Source organism: Pleurodeles waltl, chromosome 3_1 (genome assembly GCF_031143425.1).
Source record: "Pleurodeles waltl isolate 20211129_DDA chromosome 3_1, aPleWal1.hap1.20221129, whole genome shotgun sequence".
Classification (NCBI taxonomy): domain Eukaryota; kingdom Metazoa; phylum Chordata; class Amphibia; order Caudata; family Salamandridae; genus Pleurodeles; species Pleurodeles waltl.
The window spans coordinates 814,317,214-814,331,138 of NC_090440.1; the positions used below are offsets into that span (position 1 = coordinate 814,317,214).

The 13,925-nt window shown below is 42.4% G+C and overlaps 1 protein-coding gene across 4 annotated transcripts in view; it reads right to left on the minus strand.

Moving 5' to 3' along the window:
* Positions 1-13,925, minus strand: part of CYP2R1 (cytochrome P450 family 2 subfamily R member 1) — a 107,013-nt gene that overhangs the window by 10,716 nt on the left and 82,372 nt on the right. Inside the window, exon 5 of one of the 4 annotated variants that reach the window (XR_011201439.1) lies at positions 7,629-7,910. The exons of the other annotated variants lie outside the window; for them this stretch is intronic. The gene's annotated coding sequence lies outside the window, so the exon portion shown is untranslated. The remainder of the gene's footprint in view (positions 1-7,628; positions 7,911-13,925) is intronic. 4 annotated transcript variants of the gene reach the window in all.

Consider the following 13,925-nt stretch of genomic DNA (forward strand, 5'->3'; position numbering starts at 1 on the left):
GCTCTCCAAGGGCTTGGATAGAGCTGTTCCCTGAAGTCTCAGGACCAAAAAGACTTCTCTCCTGCAGCTGAAATCCCAGGGCGGTGAAAATTAGATGCACCGCCTGCCAAGAACGACGCATAGCTTGCTTGCTGTGAAAAATTCACCGCCCGCTGAGTTCGGAACGACGCAGCCCGACTTCGCGACAGGCGACTGATGAAGCGCCAGCGACACGACCGGAACTTCGACGCATGGCCCTACTGGATCGACGCAAGCCAACTCAGAACGACAACGCCCGACTTCCTGAGAGGAATCAATGCAGCACCTGCCGTGCGGAAGAAAATTCCATGCATCGCCTACCAGAATCTACGCAGCCCCTGGGACTTCGCCCCGCAACCTGAAGAGGGTCCAAATCTGTGTGCCAGAAATCGATGCAATGTCTTCTCTGTGTGGAAAATAATGACGCAAGTCCGTGTGCGACAGGGTGAAACCGAAGCACACTCACAGTTTTCCACACATCTCCTCCTCTGCGGTCCCTTGCGAGGATTTTTCAATTCAATCCAGGTAGTTTGCTCTGCAAGAGACACTTGTTGTTTCTAGGAGAACTTAAGACACTTTTATTGCTTTTACAGTAATATTTTAACTCTAAAGACACTTGATATCACTTTCAGTGATATCCCTACATTTGCTTATTTCATCTTTAATCATTTTGACATGCATTTATCCAGATAAATATTATATTTTTTTCTAAACACTGTGTGGTGTATTTTTGTGGTGTTATACTGTGGTATTGTATGATTTATTACACAAATACTTTACACATTGACTTCTAAGTTAAGCCTGACTGCTCAGTGCAAGCTACCAGAGGGTGGGCACAGGATAATTTGGATTGTGTGTGACTTACCCTGACTAGAGTGAGGGTCCTTGCTTGGACAGGGGGTAACCTGACTGCCAACCAAAGACCCCATTTCTAACAGTAGGGAATTGCTGTAGTTAAGTTGAGACAGTAGAAGAGACAGGATTGCTATCTTAATATCAGGTTCTGGCATAAAAGTTTTGAAACCATGTAGATGATAGTTACGCTTCATGATTTTATTAAAGGAGTCTCAAGTAAATGAGGATTCCATAATCAGACCTTGATGATGCAAATGCAGTCTCCACAAACATTCTGTGGATATGCTAACAAACTTAAGGAGTCCTAAGCTGGTACAAGCAAGCTTTCAAAAACAGCTTCATTTGTGGAAAGGTAGTAGGATGACAATAATGTAAAGAAGAAAAACCACGGCACATCGCAGAATCGTAGTGAAATCAATTTATTCCTCTGTGGTGTCTCAGGAAACAAGTCACCTGATCCAGTAAAACACACTAGGCATGATGTCTGAAAGCCAATACAGTTCTCATGAATGAAAGGATACAGCCGGCACGTGTTTCGTCAGAATAGATTTTTTCAAAGCTGTGGACTTTTCTATAACTCATGCTAAGGCACTTTTTAACATCATTGAGAATTGGAGCCTTTCAATACATCTGAACACTTCCATAATTTTGGAGGTATGTCTGTTTTCCCTCTTTTTTGTGCATGAATATGTGCCTTCATTTTGTTTGCACATATTACCATATCTCCACATAGAACGCGGGGGGAATCTGCAACTCTGGGCACTATTTATGGTATCTCTTTTTGGGTATTATGCATCTTTTACTGCTTTCTGTCTATCTATATATTTGTCTACACATTTGCACTGGCATTTTTGTGGCCAACACAACATGTATTTACTATCACTGGAATGTCTTTACCTTTTACGGGCGTTATAGCAGGGAATGTTTCCATCTGTGGCACATACAAAGTACACTATCAACTTGAGGTACCGGGCCTCTCTTTTTAATTCACAATACTTGGTTTTATCTCCAGCTCACACTAGAATTGAATCTTTTATTATTTTTTGATTTTACCAACAATTTTTGTGACTGACGCATTCCATCTATATATGTTAACAGCCTTGAAAAAGTCAATTCTGATGAAACACGTGTCAGCTGTTTCCTTTCATTCATGAGAACTGTATTGGCTTTCCGACATCATGCCTAGTGTGTTTTACTGGATCAGGTGACTTGTTTCCTGAGACACTACAGAGGAATAAATTGATTTCACTACGATTCTGCGATGTGCCATGGTTTTTCTTCTTTTCATATATGTACTGTGACTTTTTCAAGGTGACAGCTTACACACCCTGTGGCTGGGTGTTAAACCACTCGAGCACTCCCTCTTTCAACTAAGACTTTCTTGCCATGGACTTTGCACATAGATGTCAGTAGAAATTTTGGAAGTGCGCACCATTTATACACAGCCACAATTGTCGATGCTATTGATGTATAGATGACAATAATGTATTTAACTTTCTCTACTGGACATGTGAAGATTCTCTAAGCCAAGCCGGCAGTAACATGTCAAATACCACCATGCTGGTCTTACACAGTGGAACATATGTGATACATCTAACTATCTATATCATGCAGACAAAACCAAAAAAGGCAAAGCCTGGTCAGTGACAATGTTGTTTATCAAAATGTGTGCACCTGGACTGTATTAAAAAAAAAAAATTGTGACAATACGCAAGGTACAATGTTTTCTAAAGATTATACACAAAGGTAGAGGAACACAACTGAGGTCAACAATTGTTGAGTAACTCAAGTCTGCTTTTAAGCAGGTAAGGAGAAATACCAAAACTTTTGTTCTCCCTGTGAAAATGAGCATTGATAAGGTAATGAATGTCTTGTAGTCCAATAAATTCAATTGGACTGAATGGCCAATGTTGCCAAGGGCTGTCAACACTTACTACTTCTACAGGAGTAAATAGCGACCAAGAACAAAAGTGAGGACTGTTTTGTTTCCATATGCCAGCAAATTTAGATTTTTTCCTCATTCATTATCAGCTTAGAAGATTGAGTTTCTGACAGCTAGGTAAAAAATGTCTGATAATGGTGAAGGTGAAAACAAAGTTATAATCATTGTGTTGCAGAGCTCAAAGAGGGATTGTATGTTTTGCTGCTACAGATTATATTTCTAAAGTAAGAACCAACATTGATAATATGCTTATATAGCTTACCTTCAGTAGGGACTTAGTTATAGGTCTCATTTAATTTCCTCATTCTGCCCAAGCAGCCATTCAAATTTTACTGCTGCTACGTCAAAATAATTGTCGGAAAGAAAGCAAGTCTTCTACTGGCTCTACAGACTGCAAACACTGAAGGAAATGCATTACAGTAATTGCTTATCTGAAGTATAAGGTGCCATGTGTGAGACATTGGTGGAGACTTTTGCTTTACTTTTAATTTTGCGTGCATAAAATGTTGCTCCTCATGAATATTATATAGCAAGAAAAAGCTCATTATCCAGCAATGAGTGCTGACCCTACAATGTTGGAAGTGAAGCTTTATGGCATTTCTGAGTTTTCAAGTCCCTAGCATAACTAAGAGAAACGTCTCTAAGCAGGGGTATGGAAAAGTGGTATGGCCTCTAATCAAGCAAAGAAAAGCCTCCCCCTAACACACTCATCAATCTGAGTGGGAAAAAAAAGACAAAGGGGAACATGGGGAGCAGTAAACCTCACTTCCCTTGCCTCAATGTCACTATATCAGCTGCAGAAATGTTAGCTACCCACTCGTCCAGAAGCTGTCCCATTATTTTCAAAGAATGGTAAAATCTTTACTTTCCTGCTGTTCCAAATTACAGGTCCCATTTCCTGCTATAAAACATAGCTCCATATGAGAGATGCTGGGAAATAATCTGAAAGTTAATCTTCTGCTTTTAGAGAGTCTCCAACAGGAGTGTTAAAACTGAATTATCCCTGCACCCATCCCACTAGCCAAGCTCAGTGGATAAATGGGTCTAGATGAAGAAGCTCCCTCCACAAAGCCTTTACACATTCCCTCTCTGTGGGAGTTTTACTATTCTAACTATGTAAGAATACAAGACACATTCCCTTGGAATTCCCGTAGGGGGGCCTGTATGACAGCAGAAATATTTTGCAAACAGCTGAGTACCTACTCCTTAATCATTAAGGAGGTAATTAGTTTCACAAAATAAACCTCCTTTTAGAAACATGCTTTTAAAAAAACATATAAATGGAACTGTTCTAGATTTGCAGCAAATTTAACAGGACTGCCATGCTGTAACTGGTTTATAGAAACGTGTAATGACATTCAGCTGAAGGTGGCATATTAGGCTTTCTGTGGTGTGTTAAAGCAGGACATGGAAATGTATGAGAGTTTGAACGTACATGTATCCTGAAACCGCTTCATTTTATGTTCAGTTACTTTCTAGAATTGTAGGCTACAAATGTATCAAGCTTTGGCAATCAGAAAGTGGTTCTAAAGATGTGCACACCACAGTGGAATTAAAGACTACTTATTCTTTCTGGGCATGGGTAGTGGAGAAATCCAATTAAAGACACTGCAAAAGGTTTGTGTTTTGCACAACTAGTTTAGGTGCTAACAGGACTAATGCAAAAAAACAACATTTTCATAATTATTAATCTTTACAACAAATGTTCTAAAAATCTAAGTTTGATAAGGAATGTTCTTTGGAAAGTACTGTGGAAAGAATTTCTAGTTTGTTACTACGGCAACATACACATCTGTATAAACTCTGTATGTTTCACTTCTAAGCATTATGCAACTGGGCTTCAGGGTAAATTCTGTTGTTGACTTATCAAAGGTTAGACATAGGTATGAACATGTCATAAGTTTTCAGTCTGATATCTCAATGCTGCAGATTGGCTTGCAGTACTACAGAGGTGTGCAGCTCTATTATGACGTTTTAAACTCCCTAAGTGGTTGTGGTAAGGCCACACAGTTGTGAACAGTGTATCAAATCCCTTCAGGCTTTTTTTTTTTATTATGTGCCAGCTTGTGGATTTTATCTATTTTTAGTATAAAGTGTGAAGTTTAGACACATAGCGAAATGTTAGCATCATGTCAGCCAAGGCTAACATATTTGATGTTTTTCTATTATGGACACTGCCATAACACCCTGGACGCTAACATTACATGTTTTTATTGTTTTTACTTACAGGAGCATACAACGATGATGGTACATTTATTGCCGTATTTGTTTAGAGTTGCCTACGTTTAAGGATTTGCAAGAAAGGTTTTATTTTATAAATATAAGATAAAATCTGTGAACAGATACTATAAATACCCAAGTATCTCACTATAAGTTTGGGGTGCTTCTCACTAGGGCTATCACACCAGAGATCACACCTTTTTACAGCAACAACCAGGCTCGGTTAGAGGTATCTCCAGGAGTAGTGTGGAGATGTAGCTTTCAGCCTTGTACTGTTTATCATTTCTGGGCATAAACTCTGAGCAAAAGAGCTATTTTATACAGAAAGATGGTATATTGTGTGATCTATCTTAAGAAACTTGATTTATAGGTTTGCTATTCATTGCTTCTGCTAAAATTTAGCATGCTGCTTAGAAGTAGCTATATAGTGTGTAAACCTGCTAACCATGTGAGGGATGTTTATATTGCTTTTGAGAGCCATAACTTTCATTGCTGCATTATTTTTGTGCTATGTGTGGGTACCATTCAAGTTTTATGCATTAGGCTTGGGTTTTAGAAATCATGACATTTGAGGCCCAATGTGGTGCATGGATTATCTAAAATCTTGAGTAGTTTTGATAACACACAAAAAAGGGGTGTTTCCACATTTATGGTCTATGCATGTTCAATCTCATGTTTATTAAAAAATATTAGTTTATATTGCGATAGGAGTAAAATACAGGGCAGCAGTTACACAACACCTCAACGACAGAGATGTCCAGGAGTCAAGGGGTGCAGTTACCTTTGTTGCACATGCTGCATATGCCTTTGAATTATTTTACCATGGATGGAGTTTGATCCTATAGATGCCAATACTGGGCCATAAGCAGCTGAAGCAGTTCCTGCACAATACCATGCATATCATGACTTGGAGGTACATTATACCGACTATGAACTCCAAAACTGGTTTGGTGGTGATCTATCACACATGCATCATAATGTCAGTCTGAGGCTCCTAAGTAATGGTGGAGCCACCTCACCTGTATTGGCAGGGTGTACAAGTTTTTACAATCCAGGAAACCTAGAGCCCAAGGAATAGAGAAACACCTACATTAAATCAGACAGTAGCCTTATATGGGAGACTCAAACAATAGGTACTCCAAACAATAACAGAAAGAGCAGCTTTAGCAGGACCTACACCATGGACACAGGTTGCCATATAGGCAATGGGTCCACAGACTATAAATGGTTTTATGAACAAAGTGCCTCTAAAGTGTGACAAAATTGCCTTCTGTATTGCTTGCAAGACAATCCAGTTGGAAGCAGTCTATCCTCATATTACACCCAAAGACAAACATAGATTTCTGACTACGTGTCTTCCCCTTGAGACTGTGCCACCCATGGAGGAGTGTAACACCTGAGGAAGTATATCTGCGTGTTTTCATGCTAGTACGCATGTGTCTTGAAACGTGCAACGTGAGCAAAGAGCTTTACTGGCTCTTGATTTGGGGATGAAATTATTGGAATTTTTTCAAGAGTTTCCCCAATCATTCTAAGTTACAATCATGGAGATGCTGTAAGCCTCTGGCCATATGCTGGAGGCTTACAGCAGTTTCAGTTCAAGAACATGAATGGCAGCTATTTAAAAAAAATTCTAAAACATATACATACGTGAGCTGTGACACCTTGGGATCATGAGCCGTTGAATGGCATCTCAAAACAAAGGTAAGTTGGAGGGTTCGGGGTAAGGAAAAACCATGACAAAATTAAAAAGCTGGGTTGGTATCAATACTGTGATAGCTGTTTTTACTGTTCTTTCAAAGACGCCAATAGAAAGGACAAGTAAGTCCAGCAGAAAAATTAATCAGCACATGAAACTTAAGTTAGTTTAAAGGAGGAAAAGAAAAGTCCTAACTCTAAGACTCACTTAAAAAGAAGAAGGTGGCTGACTTAAAACGAATAAATTTGCTGGGATAATGAAAAAGCATGCCCTGAAAACTATGAATATTTCTGTGGAACGTGACTTGCTCAATATGACTGCAAAAGTGATTATTGAGCACCAGACTCTCCAAGAGTTTCTTGTGAAAAATCAGAATAATTAATTTATATGGGTTGAATCTCCAGGAGGACATGTAAACATTCCAAACAGGGGTTATAATGTAAAAATACAAATTTAAGGGTATATACCACAAACAATGAATACAACATTCTGGCCACATTTATCAGATGCCTACAACATGAATCTTGGAGAGGATGACTGATCTTCAGTCCTTATAAGGGATGCACCCCAAGAGAAGAAGGTAATAGCTTTTCCTCCTAAGTACTTGAAGACCTCAGGGAAAGATATGCACATGATTGAGCTGCAAAACAAACTCAAACGTTATGTAAAAATCAAGCGGGTAGGATAAAAATTCAATGTAATTCTTTTAGAGTGACCCCTAACTACAGCCTCAATATCCATTGAATTCAGAAGCAAAACTGTAGCCACTCTTCAGTACAGACAATGGTGGTCATATTTATCTAAATAAACTAAAAAATATATACGACAATGTAACATTTGACAACAAAGAAAACACTTTACTGTTTCAAAACAAGCACAAACTTCCTTAATTACCTCCAATCTCCTGTTTGGGGTAATTGTCCCTCTATCATATCCGTTCAATAACTCCTTCAAACTCATATAAGACTATAATAGTTGCTGTAGATTCATGCTCGAGATTCCTCTGGGTTTAGCCACAAAGAAATGCTGATGTTTAACAGGTCATAAAAGACTTCCAGTGTTTAGTAGCAATGGGCACAGTCCATAACTTTCATTCAGACAATGGTCCTGTGTTTGTTGCAGAGGCGTTCAGGGATGCTATTCCACGCTCTGGGACTATGTCTGCATTGCTCACATCTGTTCATGTGGAAAGTAACAGGTTAAAAGAAAAAGTCAGCGGTATGCTTAAACAAGCCATGACTGCTAGGGCATTAAGTACAAGACTGACTTGGCTGTATGGAGTTCAAAGAGCATTACATAATCCACTAGAGGACTACTGGGTCGTCACACACCATATGAAATGCTCTTTGGAGTATTTATGTATGTACTCGATCTTGATATTTCAGAAAAGGTGGTGGAAGAGAAAAGGTTTGACCTGGACAAACATTTACATACCTTACATGGCATCCAAGCAGTTAGAAACAAGCTATCTAATGTGAAGCATTCAGACTCTGCCACCGGGAAAGACAAAGTTTATAAAGCTGCTGGCATGTGGCTCCCCAAAGTAGAAGAGCTGTGTCATGACACGTTTCCTGACAAACAAGTGCTTGGCCCATCTTACAGAAGAACTGTTCCAGTTCTTGGGGTAGAAGGCACACAATCTGTAATCATGCCTAAACTGCCAAGTAAAACAGAAGGTACCCATGTTGAAAAGCATTACGTGGCTAATTCTGTTCCGCATTCCCCACCCTGACACCAAGGTGCCTACAGAGTATAGAATTTTAAAACCTCTCCTTACTTTCAAGCAACTACTCCTTGAAGAGAACAGCCATGCTGAATCCTGAGTCCCAATCTGGGGACTGTGAAGCCTACTTTGTCTCCAACTTTACACCAAGTGCCATCTTCCATGGAGGAACCTGATGTTGCGATTTCAACAATCCTAACAGTTTTAACTACTGCTATGGTTTACTATGAATCACTAACTGAGTTAACGCTACTCAAAATTACGCCTTTGTAAGCAATCACTCTTCATGAAAATTATTTTGACTGAGTTAGATGAAGCACTTAATGTTTTGCTACTGGAGTGTTGCTTCTCTTAATGTGGATCATCATGCTAATTACAGTTTTGCTGGTAATAAATGGACATTACATTCCTGATAAAACTATGTTTTATAAATTGCTCTTGATAATATGATACTCAATTATTTTTCAGATCAGCACAACATAAAAACTGTGAACAGACGTTCAAGCATATACAAGACCCATATTTAACTGCTGACAATCATTAAAAAATGCTTTGTTTTTACCACTCTGGACACCACTACGTACAGCGAACTAGCACTCCGTAAGAAATGTATAATTATACACAATGGGAGCACTGCGGTGTTCCACCCACAAACACCCATCCCAACTTTCATAGGAAATTCTCTTATCTTAATGGACAGGTCAGGTCCATTAGACGTATACTATACACAAAAAGCAGAAAGAGCTGAAAAGAGCCTTATTACTAATCACAAACTGATATATTTCCGTATGTTTGTTGAAAATCTCACTGTGCAAGGCTATGAATATTGAAAAGAAAATATTAAACAGAAACATATTTGGAAAGCAAACGTTTGGCAAATTCAGGGTAACACAGCTATACTTACAGCATGCATAATTCCCAAATAAATGATTTTTCTGAACAAAACCATCCAGCAACCCACTCGTCTGGGACTTGAAACTATTAGTGATCCCAAAACACCCTCCATTCCAAATGTGAAAAATTACTTGGTTTCATAACTTTCAAGGGAAAGAAAACATGTGGTACTGCTCTTTCTGGTAGAGAATGTCTACTGGTAGATTTCTCACCTTTTGAATACTCCCAAGGCATCAGACTAGATTTAGAAACTTTTACACAGGACCTCTGAGTAACATTAAGTGGCACTGTGCAGCTCTGCACTGATGCCGAACTGCTATGGAAATTAAATGTGGACCCCATATAGGCACCACTCCTAAGCGTGGTTAGTTGTTTTTGAGACGGTATGTGGCCCCAGTCGCAGAGCACCAAAAACAAATTTGCGTGACCAGTTTGCAGATTCCTAGACTTGGGATCTTCTAAAGTCCAACCAAATAACAGGGTGGATGGAAGGGTCAGTGACGTATCTCAGCAAAATGTCAAATTTTTGCCTGGGGGGGGGGGGAGGAGGGATCTGTGTGGCAAGCACCTCACCAGCAACAAATGTTTCCCAATGACAGGCGGATACAGTTTTTGTTGCTAGATGCCTGGCAGCCACAATGACATCAACTTCCTCTGGGGGAGGTCAAAGATGTTCAGCTGCCACTGCTCAATCTCCAAGCATGAATGTCGAGAAGCAGAACCCTTGCATGTTGCTGTGACAGCAGGTCCTCCTGGAGGGGCAGTCTGATCAGAGGACAGATGCCGAAGGTTATTCTCCATGCCCAGCTCTGGGCCACTAGGATGACTTGGGCCTAGTCCTTCCTAATCTTCTTGAGAACTCGGAGCAAGAGTCGTAACAATGAGAAAGCATACAGGAGTCCTGAATTCCAGTCACAATGGAGCGAATCTTTGAGCAAGACACCTTGGAAACTCCAATGTGCAGACGTGTTGATATTGCTCATTCTCGACTGTGGCAAACAGTTTGAGCTAAGAAGTTTCTTCCCATTCTTGAAGAGACCTTGCACCACCCCCTGGTGTAACTGGCACTCATGAGCCACTATGTGCCCAACAGCTGGGCTTGTCCACCCTGGCATTCAATGATCCTGCCAGGAGGGTCACAACCAGGAGGATACCTTGATGGCCAAGCCATTTCAAGAAGCACAGGGATTACAGGAACTGGGTTAGTGACCCCACTCGCGGTTTGCTATAGTGTCACACAGCAGTTGTGTTGTCAGTGAGCACCTTTACCAGTCTCCTTTGATGGATGGAAGGAACTCTTTGAGTATCAAGCAGGTGGGCCTCAGCTCCAGAAGGCTGATATTGAGCTGGGATTCCACTGGGGACCAGAGGTCTCTGATCTCCACCTCTGGCAGATGGTCACCCAAACTGTGAGCTCTGGGTGAGGAAGGGAGCGAGGTCAGCCGCTGACCCAATCAGGATCCAGTAACCACCACTACAGATCATGTGCAGTATCCTCTGAAATCTGCATGTGGTCAGAGAGGTCCTCTAGATGTTGGGCCCACTGAGACTTCAGATTTCACTGCCACCTGGTGTGCTCGACCAGCAGGATGCAGGAAGCCATCAGTGCCAGCCGCCTCAGAGTGGCCCACACTGAAATCCAGCATTGAAGGTAAAACATCGGGATCATAGTCTGAATGTACTGGACTCTTTTTCCTGGGGGAAAGGCATGAAACCGAACTGTGTCCAGAATGCCTCTGATGCAAGGGAGTATCTGTGAAGGAGTCAGGTGTGACTTTGGCAAGTTAATAGTGAACCTAAAAAATGACGGGAGGTTCGCCGTACTCTGGAGCTGGCTGACAACTGCCTGGGTTGATCCAGTCTTTAACAGACAGTCGTCGAGGTAGGAGAAGACTGGCATCCTTGACATCTGAAGATATACTGCCACCACACCCATCACTTTGTTGTGCACCTGAGGGGTACCCAAACGGGAGCACAGCAAACTACAAACGCTCCTGTTGCACCATGAACCAAAGGTAGTGCCAATGGACCTGCAGGACAGGTACATGAAAATAGGTTTCCTGCAGGTCTGACACCACTCTGCAGTGTTCGGGGAAGACAAGACCTAGGCAGGTTTGAGCATACATTTTTCTTTATGGAGGAAGGCATTGAGAGTGCACAGGTCTACAATAGGACAAAGGCCTCCCATACTTCTTGGGCACCACAAAAGTGATAATAGCAACCACATCTTAGGTTTGGTGCAGGCACCCTCTCAACAGCCCCTCTGGCCAAGACGGTTTGCACTATCTGCCATAAAATAAAAATATTGTCTCTTTTAGTCATTGGGTTGGTGCTGGGGGGGTTCAAAGGGAAGTGGAAGGTACGGCAGTGTGGAAAGAAAAATAGGCCACAACCCTACTAATCAATCTGCAAGACCCACCAGACTGATGCCAACATGGCAAGAATCGTCAGCACCCACCGGGTTGCTGTACGCCACTAAGAGTACTCTAAAGGGGTTTGGCTGGTATAGTGGTGGGGTGGGAGGGAGTGTACTTGGTGGCCCATTGACCTTGAGCACAATGGGAGCAAAACTACTGCACCATACTGGGGTTGGATTGGCTGATGGTACGGGGTACCTCTGCTGAAGCCATGAAAATAAAGGAAGGGCTGATACAGCTGGTGAAGAAGAGCAGGCAAGCCCAGGGAGCGCAACGGTCCTACTCTCCTCGAAATGCTCTTGAGTTCAGAGTGGAGTCGATCTTGTCCTCAAACAGGCAAGTCCTGTTGAATGGCATATCCAAGAGGGATGACTAGACATCACCTGAAAGACCTGTGGACTGCAGCCAAGCGTGGCAGCACACAACAACTCTGGTGGTAATGGCCCCGCCAATGGAATCAGTGGTGTCCCATCAACAAAAAATTGTGGACCTGGCCACGTCGAGGCCTTCTTGAATGGCCTGGAAATGGATCGGTCTGAGATCATCAGGGACACCTGGGAGGACTTATGCCGCTGAGCCACAAAGTGGGTGAGGAAAGGCACACCAGCAGCCAGCTGGCATTCACAGACCAAAGAGCCAATCTGGTTGATATCTTTCTGAATGACTCCACCCATTTTGGCTGCCTATTGGGGGGAGTAGTAGGAAAGATGTTGGGATTGGTGCTACCCGCAGACACCTGCGCCACCAAGCTTTTAGGTGAGGGGTGCTGACATAAAAATGCAGGGTTGTGTGGAGCAGGGTGGTGCTGTCATGCAATTTGGCAGTTGACCGGGGGGCCTGAGCAAGGTTTGGCCCTTGCCCTCAACGAGGTGTCCATAAGAGCACTGTTAAATGGTAAGAGGGGCTCAGTAGATGCCTGCCTTTGTAAGTACATCGGTCTTGACCTCCGAGATGGGGAGCTTGAGGTCAAGGACTTTGACTACCCTATGCATAACTATGGCATAGGAAGCACTTTCCTTGTGGTAGGACCAGGAGGTGTCAGAATTTGCAGTTGGCGCGGTCTCCGACATGCTCTCCATGATAATCTTCCGACTGTTGTGCGCACCTGGTATGTCCTCTCATGCAGCAGGCCCCATTCACCATGCCACCCCTGTGGTAAATCTCATCTGCCTGGCGGCAGTGTTAGATGGTGGCTACAATGCCCCCATTCCCGTTATGAGCCTTCATTCTCAACTGGGATTTCAACTCCCAGCAACCTTTGGTGGCGGCCATTTTAGAGTGTGGCTGGTCTATAAATGCCAGCCACATCCAGGTTCCAGCACTTACTATTCTGAACCTTCCTGGAGTAAGTCCTCTTTTGCTCATGCTGCTGTTTCCTGGATTCCGGAGCAAGGAACTTTCCCTTTAAGCGAGTGGACGGACTCGCTCCAAGTAAGTTTGTTCCGACTGGGCTTTTTCCCCATCAGCTTTCGAGAGTTCTTTCTTTAAAAATTGCTACATTGTTTCCGCTCCTCCCGTATTGCTCTGGGGGCTGAGCGGTTTGGTTACAGTTGCAACTATTGGAACTTTGGAATTCCTCCTGCGCACCTGTTTTCTCTAAAAGACTATTTCCTGGCATTGTGAAACATTATACTAAAAGATACAATTTTCACATTGTTGATATTTTGTTGGGAACCATTTTCAATTGTTTGTTTGCTAATGAGAAAACTGTGTCGTTATTCATTTCTGAGTGTGACATTCCTTCACGAGTGTTGTGAAGGTTGTGAACTGTTCTTCAGCGCCACAACGGCTTCCTAGTTGGTGTTGCCTGGAGGTGGGCCCTTGATTTGTGAAGCACAGATCCTGAGGAATTAGGCCCTGACAGGAGGTAAAAGGAGCCAATCAATCAAATAGAATTTACAAAGCACAACTAATCACCTTCATAGGTATCCAGGCACTTACAGGTCTAGCAGCTGATTCAAATAGCCAGGTCTTGAGGGCTCTATGGAATTCTGGACGAGAGGTGATGGTCCGGAGATACATAGGGAGGCTGTTCCAGGTTTTTGCTGCTATATGGGAGTAGGCACATCCTCCACTTCTGCTTCGGAAGATGCATGGAGTATGGGCAAGTGATAGAGAGGTGAAGCGTAGACTTAACGCTTGGTGGAAATTCAGGCG